Source organism: Lactuca virosa, chromosome 6 (assembly GCF_052849685.1).
Source record: "Lactuca virosa cultivar CGN04683 chromosome 6, Lactuca_virosa_CGN04683_v6, whole genome shotgun sequence".
NCBI lineage: Eukaryota > Viridiplantae > Streptophyta > Magnoliopsida > Asterales > Asteraceae > Lactuca > Lactuca virosa.
This window is the reverse complement of record NC_136431.1, coordinates 176,921,655-176,934,009: the sequence shown is the minus strand read 5'-3', so window position 1 is coordinate 176,934,009 and position 12,355 is coordinate 176,921,655. Positions and strand designations below refer to the sequence as shown.

The 12,355-nt window shown below is 32.1% G+C and overlaps 2 long non-coding RNA genes across 3 annotated transcripts; both read right to left on the bottom strand.

Annotated features, from left to right (window-relative positions):
- Positions 1-9,438: 9,438 nt before the first annotated feature.
- Positions 9,439-10,289, bottom strand: LOC145118822 (uncharacterized). The gene is made up of 4 exons (XR_013713513.1): positions 10,205-10,289; positions 10,030-10,087; positions 9,656-9,772; positions 9,439-9,564 (listed from the first exon to the last, which is right to left on the bottom strand). It is a non-coding gene; the product is annotated as an uncharacterized LOC145118822 (long non-coding RNA).
- Positions 10,290-10,762: 473 nt separating this feature from the next.
- LOC145118746 (uncharacterized) lies at positions 10,763-11,964 on the bottom strand. Of its 2 annotated transcripts, none has more exons than XR_013713433.1 (4): positions 11,798-11,964; positions 11,267-11,348; positions 11,072-11,189; positions 10,763-10,994 (listed from the first exon to the last, which is right to left on the bottom strand). It is a non-coding gene; the product is annotated as an uncharacterized LOC145118746 (long non-coding RNA). The 2 variants fall into 2 exon arrangements; XR_013713432.1 differs by having other exon boundaries at positions 11,076-11,189; positions 11,798-11,954.
- Between the last annotated feature and the right edge of the window lie 391 nt (positions 11,965-12,355).

Below are 12,355 nucleotides of genomic sequence, written 5' to 3'. Positions count from 1 at the left end.
TTGAGAGCGTTTGAGAGCTTCTAACTTCTAACGTTTAACAAACACTCCGTTTTAAACAAAAAGTCTCGTTCGGCACTACAAGCTTCTAGTGTTTAGTTTAAACAAAACGCTCCAAATCCAAATGCTACTTCATGTAGCGTTTAACAAAACGCTACAAGCTACAAGCTACCTGCTACAAGCTAATTTTACCGAACACTCCCTAAATTTCATCATTAAACTCGTTTAAGATGTAATGTATGCTTTAGACTCTTTAGAATTTTAAAATTTGTTATTCATTTTTTGAGATATATATCACCTGCTAAAATCATTATAAGAAAATTGAGCTAAACCAATCCATCATTTGACAAAATTAACGAGAATCTTCCGGAACATAATTCTATAAAAATCAAATGAAACTCCATTTAATTAAAAAAAAACACCTAACATAAACTAAACTATACCACGTTTCATTATTAAATTTGTCAAATGAAATCTTATCTTTAATCTTGTTTGATAATTTTACATTTACCTAATTTACTTTAATCTTTGAAAAATATTTTAAAAAAAGTCACTTATCTAATTTCCATTTTTAAGCATATATTATATTTATAAAATAAAAAATACACATTTAATGAAATAACAAGGAATATGTAAAAGTTGAGTTTATTTTGAAAAAAAATATATTTTAGGTCTAAACCGAAAAATAAATACAAAATATAAGGTATTTTCTAAAAAAAATTAAAAAATAAATAAAAAAAACCTCAGTTGACCCGTTGGTGACCAGCTAGGTCTGAATTAACAAGTAACAGATAAAAGTAGATAAAAGTAAGGTTTTTTTCAAAAAAGAAAAAAGTTTTAAGTCTAAAAGGAAAAAATAAATCAAAATATGAGGTGTTTTATGAAAATAACCCTAATTTGTTTCTTAGACTGGTCGGTATGGGGTCGTTAAGGCCCGTTATGGTCTACGTGGCACGTCCTTAACGCTGTTACCACAGGGGGGAACACCGCCCCCGCTTCCTGTTATGTGACCCTTCGTTGGGGGTATAACGAACGATAATGCGTATTTTTTTCCCTTCATTTGACCGTTTTTCAATGGTACTATTTAAAAAAAAACTTTATTACCATTCAACGGTAATATATATATATATATATATATATATATATATATATATATAACTTTATTTATCTATAAACTCATACTATTATCCATAAATTAATCACCACTTTTCTCTCTATTTCATATTTTTTCAAAACATTCTAAAAAAAATGAACCTGTTCGATGATAGTGATGGCGATGTCATGTTTGTCACTATGATGTACAAGTATTGTACGAACGTGCTACTACAAGCAAATTCAGCTCCTTTATTAACCAAACGTGCGGCGTTAAACAAAGATCGCGAAGAATGGCACATACGTTTAGTTCACGATTATTTTGCGGATGATTGTATCTACCAGCCATGCGATTTCAAAAGAAGGTTTCGTTTGCGGAAAAATATTTTTGTTCGGATAGCCAACGCGTTGGAAAGCATGTATTGTTTCTTTAAAATATAGGTTTTACATTATTTAAATACATTGCTTTTTTAAAATATAGCTTTTACATATTAAATATACGTTTAGGTATAAATTTTTCTAAATGAGGTATGATGCTAGAGGTAAGCAAGGATTCACAAGGTTGCAGAAATGTGTTGTCGCAATTAAGCTTATGGCAATGAGAGAGTCGCCTGATTCGATTGACGATTATATGAGAATGTCTGAGCGAACTGCAAGGTAAAGTTTGTATAGATTGGCGAGGGGTGTTGTCAAAACCTTCAGTGACGTTTATTTACGCAAACCTTCGTTGAATGATATACAAGAACTATATGTGGCGCATGGAGAAAGACATGGTTTTCCGGGTATACGAGGAAGCATCGATTGCACACACTGGACCTGGAGAAATTGTCCCGTGGCGTGGAAAGACCAGTACGCAAGTGGTCAGCATGGGACGCCTTCGTTGGTATTAGAGGCTGTTGCGTCCCAAGATTTATGGATTTGGCATGCTTTTTTCGGGGTTGCGGGTTCGAATAACGACGTTAATGTTCTTGATCAGTCACCAATATTCGATGATATTTTTTCAGGAAAGACACCAGATGCTCCTTTCATAGTGAATGGAAATGAATATAAGTTTGGATATTACTTTACGGATGGAATATATCCAGCATATTCCGCATTCGTGAAGGAGTTTTGACACTCAGTAACACCAAGAGAATTTTTTTTCAAAAGAAAACAAGAAGGAGCACGTAAGGATGTGGAACGTGTTTTTGGAGTTCTGAAGTCGAAATGACACATAGTTGAACATGCGACACGACCATATAAGTTAGACGTTCTACAAGATATTATGTATGCATGTATCATAATGCATAACATGGTGATTGAAGATAAATGATAAAACATTGTGGAGTATTCGGCTTTGGAGCCCAGACACATGCAATTTCAACCCGGGACAACGAAATATTTACATAGGGTCGTAGATATTCAAGACGCACGAAAACACAAATAACTTCGAAAGGATTTGACTGATTTTATGTACAATGAAAATGAAAATGAATAAAATAGGGGCAAAATGTAGTTTTTTTTAAATGTTATGTTTTCGTAATGTCTTTTTAAATGTTATGTTTAATTAACAAAAATAGGGATTATTTAAATAACATGTTTTAATTAATTTTGTTTAAAAAATAAAAATTAAATCGAGAAAAAAGAAAAAAAATGATGACATGGAGTGTTATAAATTTTTGCCCATTCTATTTGATGTTATAACACCACATTGACATGGCATGTGAGGTGTCAATTTTTAGGTGTGATAACACCCTTTAACTAATTGTCCACACCCACTAGTCTTATACAATTATCTCTATTACTATTAAAATGTAATGGGACCCACCCCACTTTCCTTCTACCCCTCCATGACTCAAGCTCCTTTCTCACTCATTGGGGAACTCGTTGAAAAACTATAACCTCCGGAAATAACGTCCCACCCCTACCTCCAAGAAAATAGGTATACAAAACACTTCAATGAAAACATAACATGACTGAAAAAGGGGGGAGAGAACAGATAGCAGCAAGCGAATCACATAGAAGGATGGAATTAAATGATCAGGTTCTACTTGGAGCCCATACACTATTTGAAGATATATCAAAGTTCCCCATCCTCTATTCTAATCTAGTGTTACGTGGGAACAAATAATCAATGTCGTTTCCAATTTCATTTCATACCATAGTATCCCGTCGTTCGTCTCTTCTCTCCCTAGAAATTTGAACGACAGTCGACTGCAACTCTGAACCTAACAGCAACAAACATTTCAATGTTTCAAGATTAAGAGAGTATGGGGTGTGGTAGGACCATCAGTTTTTAATAGTAATATAAATAATTATAATAAGAAATAAAATTAAAAAATAAATGGATAAAATAGTATTTTTATGACAAACAAATAAAATAAAAACATAAAATATTGATGATCTTAGTTAAAATGGTAAATTACACCATTGGTCACTCGTGCATATGTCAAAATGCATGTTTAATCCCTATTTTCTAAAATTAACTCGGACGGTCCCTGGTTTTGTTTTTTCTTGCATGCTAAGTCCCTATTGACATAAAATGACTATTTTGCCCTTAAAATTTTCTTTTTCAATTTTATTTTGTTTATTTATCATTTTTAGATTGAAAAAAAAATAAAAATAAAATAAATATCTACACCCCCACCCTATCCTTCCCCTTCCCTTCCCCAGCTCGTATCCCTCCTTCTCACCACTTCTTCCTCTATATCGATCCTACCACTAACATCGGTAAAGAACATCACCACCGGTCAACACTAACACCGCCACTGGTCGATGCCATCACCACCATAGCTCTTTTTCACAAACTTCCCTTCTGAAACCTGCTTTAAACCATATATGTAGCTTGATTTTCAGAGATGACAATGGAGTTTGAGGGGTTAAAACAGGAGCAGAAACCACAAGAAGAGGAGATTTTAGGTATGAACAAAAGACTTGAGGCGACGAAGCAGCAACCAGAACAAATTATGGCGGTTCTTTAAAGTAGCTATTAGAATTATCCGAAGAACTCTTTGATATCAAAGTCCAAGCAAAAGAAACCGGTGATGGAGATGAAGAAATCGACGCATTGATAGCGACGTCTTGAACTACTTTTTCGTTCTCCATCTCTTGGCAGACGTATGTAAGATTTGAGGCGAGATTCTTTCTCCTCTCATCGAGATCCTCTACCTGTGATGGCGATGGAGGCTGGAATCAGAGCAAGAAGGTTCATCGAGCATTAGAAGTGAAACCCTAGGCAGCGACGGCGGCGATATCCGCCAAATCTCGGCACTAGAAAACCATATGGGATCTTTACAGTTTTGTGTAGCTTAAGTTATAGCTTAGATTTTGAAAGCGAAACTAAAATTATTGTCGGAGAAGACGACCACCCGACGATGAGCACCAGCAACACACTAAAGTGTGTAGATGAGTTGGGTAAGTGAAGGGGGAGGAGTGGTGGTGAATATTCCGGTGATGTTATGTAGAGAGAGAGAGAGAGAGAGAGAGAGAGAGTTTTAAAAAGGAGAGGCCATATTTTTTTTAATTAAAAAAATAATAATAACATTAAATTAATTGGAAAAGAAATAGACAAAGGGTATTATGGTCATTTTAGATCTGTCAAGGACTAGATGCGCAACAAAATGTATATCAGGGACGAAAAGTGCAAGTTTTATGCAAACGAGGGACGGTCTGAGTTAATTTTTAAAAATAGGGACTAAACACGCTTTCTGACATGTACACGAGGGACGATTGGTGTAAATTACTCTAGTTAAAATATAAATTAGGGACTAAACATGTAGATTATTACAAACCATGGGGATCATTCATGTAATTTATTCTATAATTTGTTATAAAAAGTACTGCAAGTATCATGTATTACAGTTATAACTAATAGATTAAAAACAAACTAAAATTACATAAGCAAAAGGAACAAAAATCGACAGCTGGAATTTAGCCTCACTTTAGGGCAAATAAGTAGTGTTGCTCTATATTTGGAGGAAGATTATTCATTTGAAAAAAAAAAATAAGTAAGAAAAATTATACGATTGAAAAGGAATGGAAATAAAAATGAGATCCAAAATACATGGGTGAAGCTATGTTTTGAGGATAAAAACTAGAGCTCGCAAAATTGTACAATGGAAAACCAACCAACATGTTACCAACCGAACCAATAAACTTGGTAGTCAATATATTTGGTAGCCAACATGTTTGGTTGGTAGTACCGTACCAATTGATCAATGTTGGTACGGTAATGGTATAAAAATTTAAATACCATGGTAATACCGTATCAACAAATTCATTTATTATTATATATATATATATATATATATATATATATATATATATATATATATATATATATATATATAAATGAAATCGTATATTTCAACTATAATTGTATTTAGTGTTTACAGTTTTAATAACATTATATTAGTCATTTGATTGTATTAGTCGATAATTATTACCACGTTAAAGCACAAAATTAAAACGTTACTTTAGCGTTACTTTAATATAATTCTTTTGTAAACAAAAAGAACTACGTAACTAATTTTCATACTAAACATTAAAATCCCGATGTCTTTAGTTTTAGTAGAATTCTTTTGTAAACAAAAAGAACTACGTAACTAATTTTTATACTAAACATCAAAATCTCGATGTCTTTTCTTATTTTTAAATGTTACAATAGAAAATTAAAAAAATTGGTATATACCATTACCAAATTGTATTAACCAAACATGTTGGTAGCCAAATAAATTGGTACGAAGTATACTTGGTACGTACCGGTAAAAAAAAATTTATATCAATTATAGTTGGTACGGTACACGGTTTAGAGAAAAATGAATTGGTGTCGTACCAATTCCACCCCTAATAAAAACTAAAAAGGCAGGGTACTGGACGAGATAGTGAAAAAAAATTATTAAGAAAAATCATATAAATAGCTAAATAGGAGTTATATACCATATTGGTTAAGGTTAGTGGGTGTGGACAACTAGTTAAATGGTGTTATCACACTCAAAAGGTGTCATCTTATATGACATGTCAGAATGATGTTATAAGAAGGAAATGAACAACTTATTATAACATCTTTAACTTTCAATGTCATCATTTCTTGTTTTTATTTTTTTCGGTTTTTTTTTCTTTTTTTCAATTTCTTTATTCTAAATGAAACCATGTCGACACCAAATGAAAATAAAATAAATATTTACTATATCGGTTAATCGACACGTAAAAGAGCTATTAATGACACGATTAAAATAAGTTGTGGTAAATTAACAATTAAAATAAATGGGTGAAATCGGTAAGATTTTTAGTCAATGATAGCATGCGAGACAAGGTCTAGTCATAGTCATTAGTACTTCCATATATATATAATATAGTAATTGAAATTTTAATAGAGATCGAAAGATTTCTATATAGTAATCGAAATTTTAAATGAGATTATGAGATGTTTAACATTTCAAAAAACCGATATAGGCTTCAAATTAGTCCTAGGCCAATTATTTAGACATACTATATTTTTATAATTGGGATAATGACTTAAAAGGGTAATATATTTTTCGATTTATACACATTTGATCATTGATTTTTTTCGTCCATATTTACTGCTTCAACTTGTTAAACTGTACACATTCAGTCCTTATGACCGGTTACTTCAGGTTAGCCGGGAAAAAAATGACTTAATAGAGTAACATAATTCTCATTTTGTACGCATTTAGTCTTTAATATTTTTGTACACATTTAGTCCTTAATATTTATTCATTTCAAAATAACTTCTTTTTGTTTTTGTACTCATTCAGTACTTATGAATGATTTCTTTAGGTTTTTCTCACGACATCTTACATGAGACAATCATTGGTGAGGTGTTTGGGGCTGTTGATGCTTATGTTCATCGCGATCTCGATTGCTTGGTTGCGTAGGTCTTGTTGTTTAGCTTAGGGCGTGTGTTATGAACGTCATAACTTCTTCATACGATATCAGATTTTAGCGATCTTTATATCCACGTTGTTCGTTTTTTGAGTCTACTACAACTTTCGTTAAGATTACTCTTGTTAAAATGTAATATATTTTACTTACGATTTTATATAAAAAAAACATCCATACATGCATTCATAAAAAAAACATATGTCAAAAAAGATCATAAGTAAAAAATGAGGAAAAGCTCGAAATAGCGCTACTTAACGAGGGTTTTAGTAGAGACCGGATTTTAGCGAATCGCTATGAAATTAGAGAACTTATATTTTATAAAGAGGGAGTTCCACTATATATTATTTTTTAACGGGAGTAATCTAAATGAAAGTTGTAGTAGACTAAAATACGAATACATATATATAATGATTGTTAAAATCCGAGATCGTACAAAGAAGTTATGACGTTCAGAACACATGATATAAGCAACCAAGTAGTCGAGATCGTAATGGACATAAACATCAAAAGACTCAAACACCTCATTAATGATTGTCTCACGTAAGATGTCGTGAGAAAAACCTTAAGATCTCATTCAAAAGTACTAAATGAGTACAAAAATAAAAATGATTTATTTTGCAACAAAAAAATATTAAGGACTAAATATGTACAAAAATATTAAGGACTAAATGTATACAAAGGGAGAAATAAAGTATCCTATTAAGTCATTTTTACCGGCTAACCTAGAGTAGCCGATCATAAGGACAGAATGTGTACAGTTTAACAAGTTGAATGGGTAAATATGGACGAAAAAAAACTCAGTGACCAAATGTGTAAAAATCAAAAAAATATATTAGCCTTTTAAGTCATTATCCCTTTCTAATTTGAAGTTTTAAAAGAAATTGAGGGGATAAGGCTATCTACCATCCTCGAAAAATATGATAAGAAGCTGGGCAGGGCCGGCCTGATGTATTAAAAATATAAGTTAGGGATTAGGGCCCCATTTTTAGGGGGGGGGGGGGGGCACTTAACCCAAATCATCTAATGTCGATTCCATATTTATCTTCTCGGCTTCTTCATTCGTTGATACACATACGACGCCTCAAATCAAAAGCGACGATCACACTTCTTCCTTCCTTCTCCATTCTCGCGGACTGAATCTATGATTGACTGATTCCCCGTTCTCAATTCTAGTAGGCTTCTTCAATCTCAATTCTTGAACTGTTAAACACTGAAAGAAAGGTTGAACCGCTGAAATAGCTTTTGTTCTTCTTCCTCCTCCATTCTCGGCTACTATGAAGACTGATGAATTTCTCTAATGATTAAGGTATGTGCTATGTTTTTTCACTTGATTTTTCCATTATCTTATTATCTATTAGGGTTAATAGTCGGTTTCTCCATTATCTGTTTTCACTTGATACCTTCTATTCTCGATTTCTTTGTTGCTATTTGATTTTTGATTTTTTGAGTTAGTGTTTCCACACATTTTTGTGTTAGTGTTTCCACACATTTTTTGTGTTGCTGGTAAATGGTATCTTAATTTGTTTACTTCTTGTCAAAGTATTACAAGATTTATACGATTTGATAAACTAAACCGGTAAACCTTAATTTGTTTACATCTTGTGAATTGTGTTTTTGTGAATTTGTGTTTATCGAATTTGTCAAGGTATTCTATTTGATTCATGAATTTACTATAACTACTCTTTTATATGAAATGTTTCTTTTCTTAGCATATTAAATAGAAATACTTGGGTATGGAAGTAAAATATGGAAAATGCTTCTCGTGTTATGAGCAGTCTAAAGAATGTTAGTTATTGTCTATTGATCGATTTCTATGTATGTGGCTACTGGCATGTTCATTGATTTTTGTGTTGAGTTGTATATTTTGAATTAAAATAATCGTGCAAGTTTGAGTTCTCATTTTAATTAAAACACTGCAAGTTTAAATAGAAAAAAAAGGACAATCTTCACTTTTATATTTGTTTTTATTACAGAATCAAGGTTGGAACGAAAGGGCCCCAAGTTTTTGGTTCGCTTAGAGCCCTAAATTTGGTTGAGCAGCCCCTGAAGCTGGGTTGATGATTCTCTTCTTATGTAATTAAAATTTTTGGTCACCTATAATAACTAGATGGAATTAGATGCGCCGTTGGCGCTGTGTACGTTGTTTTCTTTTGTTATTTGAAACTGTAGTAGAAATCGGAGACGGAACCTACACACTTGTTCCTGGAAAGAGAAGCATTCCAACAACAATGGTAAATGGGAAATAAGTAACCGTGCACCAATTTGTGTTTTAATAAAGTTATAGCGAGAAACTTACCGGTTGTCGATTACTACAACTAAAGAAGCTACAACAATTTCTTTAAAATTAGTGTAAAGCCATTCCCCTCAATCGGATAAAAAAATACAATCAACTTTGGCTGATTAAAAGAAAATAAGTTTTTTTTGTGGAGTAATGACCATTTGCCCTTAGACTAAGATAGCATTTTGTTAACCTCATTCTCTATGTTCTGTTCCCCAAATGTCATCTTGAATTTGTAGAAATGTCGTCATAAGTCGAATAGGTCCTTCTCCTTGTTTTGTTCTCCAAATTTCTTACAAACAGAGTGCAGACAACTGTGATTCATAATTGTTCAAAAAAAATATGATAAGAACATAATTTCTACGCTTGATAACATAAGGAACAATACAACAGACTTTTTTTTACCTCATAAAACTGAATTACCATCCAATAGAGCATTAGGTAATGCATTTAGAGTGTTGCTACTTTTGTTCTTTTTACTCTTGTTAACCCTACCAATACTTCAAAGAAGATAAAAACCACCTGAATAAACAGATGATAAAATTAAGAGATTATAAAAACATACGATTTTGAAAATAACCAAGTACCACTTCCATTGTCTTCAACATCATGTTTCAATTTTAAAGAAGAAGATATACTTTATGCAGTAATAACTACATCTGTCCCAAATCCTTTTAGTCTCAAATTCGTCAACTATATCTAAATAAATTTAAAAAAAAAACCGCGTTATTTAAAAAACAATTTAATGCTGGATTAAATTATGAAATTATAAAAGATACCTTCATTAGATTTTGTGCTTCTCGTCACAGATCCATAGAATTGCTTGAAGAAAGAATGCTTCAAATTTGATCATTAATTAATTAGGATAACATAATTAATAAAGATTTGAAGAACAAATTAAATTGGGGAAAAAGATAATTAATTAATGGTGAAGCTAAAACAATATGATAATACCTTACCAGCCAACCTAAAAGAGCTGAACGTTTGCCAAAACCCAAGAATCGGTTCCTGATGAAAATCATGATTTCTAACATCTGTGATTGTGGGTTCTTGAACTGCATGAAATTCTTCAGATTTGATATCCATAAAATGAAATGGAAGTATAAAAATTAGAGAGATCATGAAATCGATAGTAGCTATATTGTGATCGATATAACTTTAATCACCTTGTGTAGTGTTGAGATTTTCTTCTCTGATAGATGTTTCCCACTACTTCCATTGGCGTATCTATATATTAATACGTTATTAAAAAAAATACACTAATTAATCAAGTGAAAGAAAACAGTTTCCAGGAGATCATAAAATTTACTAACCTTAAAACTTCCAAATACAACAGTGAGAACAGAAAATGTCACATGTACAACTGCTACTATGAAAATAAAGATGTGTAGATGATGGAGGACCTTGCCTGATAACAATGGCAGCTTATTTTGTACTTGGAGAATGAATAGTGTGAATATTTGTACTATTTATTGGATAAATCAAGTTTTTTATTGTTGTACAAAAGCTAGATTGATTTGATTACCCTCTCAGCACAATAACCTACTGAAGTTTCTTTATCTCCGAGCAATTGGCGAATAGTAGATGAGTTTTTTTACTTGGGATCAATCATCTTTTCTTTTGCTTTCAACGGGCAAGGAAGAAAGTGTTCCATGGTCGTCTTGTTCACACAGATGTTAACAATCCTATCTTGACAAACAGAGAATTCACAATAGTAGTGAAATAAACCTTAACAGCATCAACTCTGCACCAAAAAACAAAAAAACTAATCAACAACTGGTGCACCAAAAAATACTAATAATGAAAAAGTTAAAAAGTTACCAACCTGATCTCCATCTGTACAAGATCTAATTAGATTAATATGAGGTTTCTGACGTCCCGTCTTCACCCTCGTTTAAAACCATTGCCGTTTTCATCCATTTTCTTGTAGTTTTCGTGACTACAAAATATTAAATCAAATAAAAATAAATTAATGTAAAAAACCGGTAACCAAAAGTTAAGGTTAAGAAAGCATACCATTCTCTGTCTGGTCTCAAAACCGAGCTTTACTGAATTTGGCATGTCATATTCACCGTTCTCAAGGTGTCGTTCGTCTGGCCTAAGTATATGTTCATATCAAGATTTATTTATAATCAACAAAAAAAATATGATATCAATCATTCTCTTTACGTTCCTTACACTTCTAGCTTTCTTTTGTTATAAAGTAAGCATCTTTATGTGTTATTCTTGTTTGCATAAAGAGCGGAAGTCATGATCTTCTTATTGAGCTACAGTTAAAAATTTACAGTTAAAAATTTCATATGGTACATTCCTATTTGACATGTTTTGCTAAAATGAGATTTATAAAAGAGTAGTTTCGTCATTGCTCATCAACATCTCCAAAAAGATAAAGATCTTTTATATGTTGAAAAGTAAGATTAAGATTTTCAACACTAACCCCGACATTGATGGTTGAAACAAAACATTAGATTGGTAACCCATATGCATAATCTACACACACATACAAAAAAAAACATTCAGCTAATTATAACGACAACTGTAACTTACCATAGCCAAATCTTTGAGCGGGTAATTGCAATTGTGGATAATACCAGATTAGATGGTTTTGGTTGCCTAAAAAAAGCCCATGATGGTAACTGACATTATCGCAGGTTGAAAAGAACACCAAAATCTGAAAATCACAAAAGGATTGTTTTCTATAAATAGGGGTAAAATGGGCATTGACTTTCTTAAACTGTAAACATGAAAACTATATGTAGTTATGATAAAAAGATGAAAACTACATTCGGTTAACGTTTATAGAAGTAGGGGTAAAATGGGCATTAATAGATTAATTTTTTTTGTTTAACATTAAGGTTGATGTTTAAATGCAATTGACTTTCTTAAATTGTAATTAATTTTTGATTTAGTTAAAAAGGCACAGAAAGAACCGAACCTGTCGTAGAAGGAGTTCGGCAAGGACAGAACCGACTGAACAGACATCAATTGTGGCTGTGTATTCAGTTGCCCCTAATACAAGTTCAGGTGCACAGTAATAATATGAACATATATACAATATATACAAAGATAAGTTGCATATAAATGACAAATGTGAAATTTTTCTAT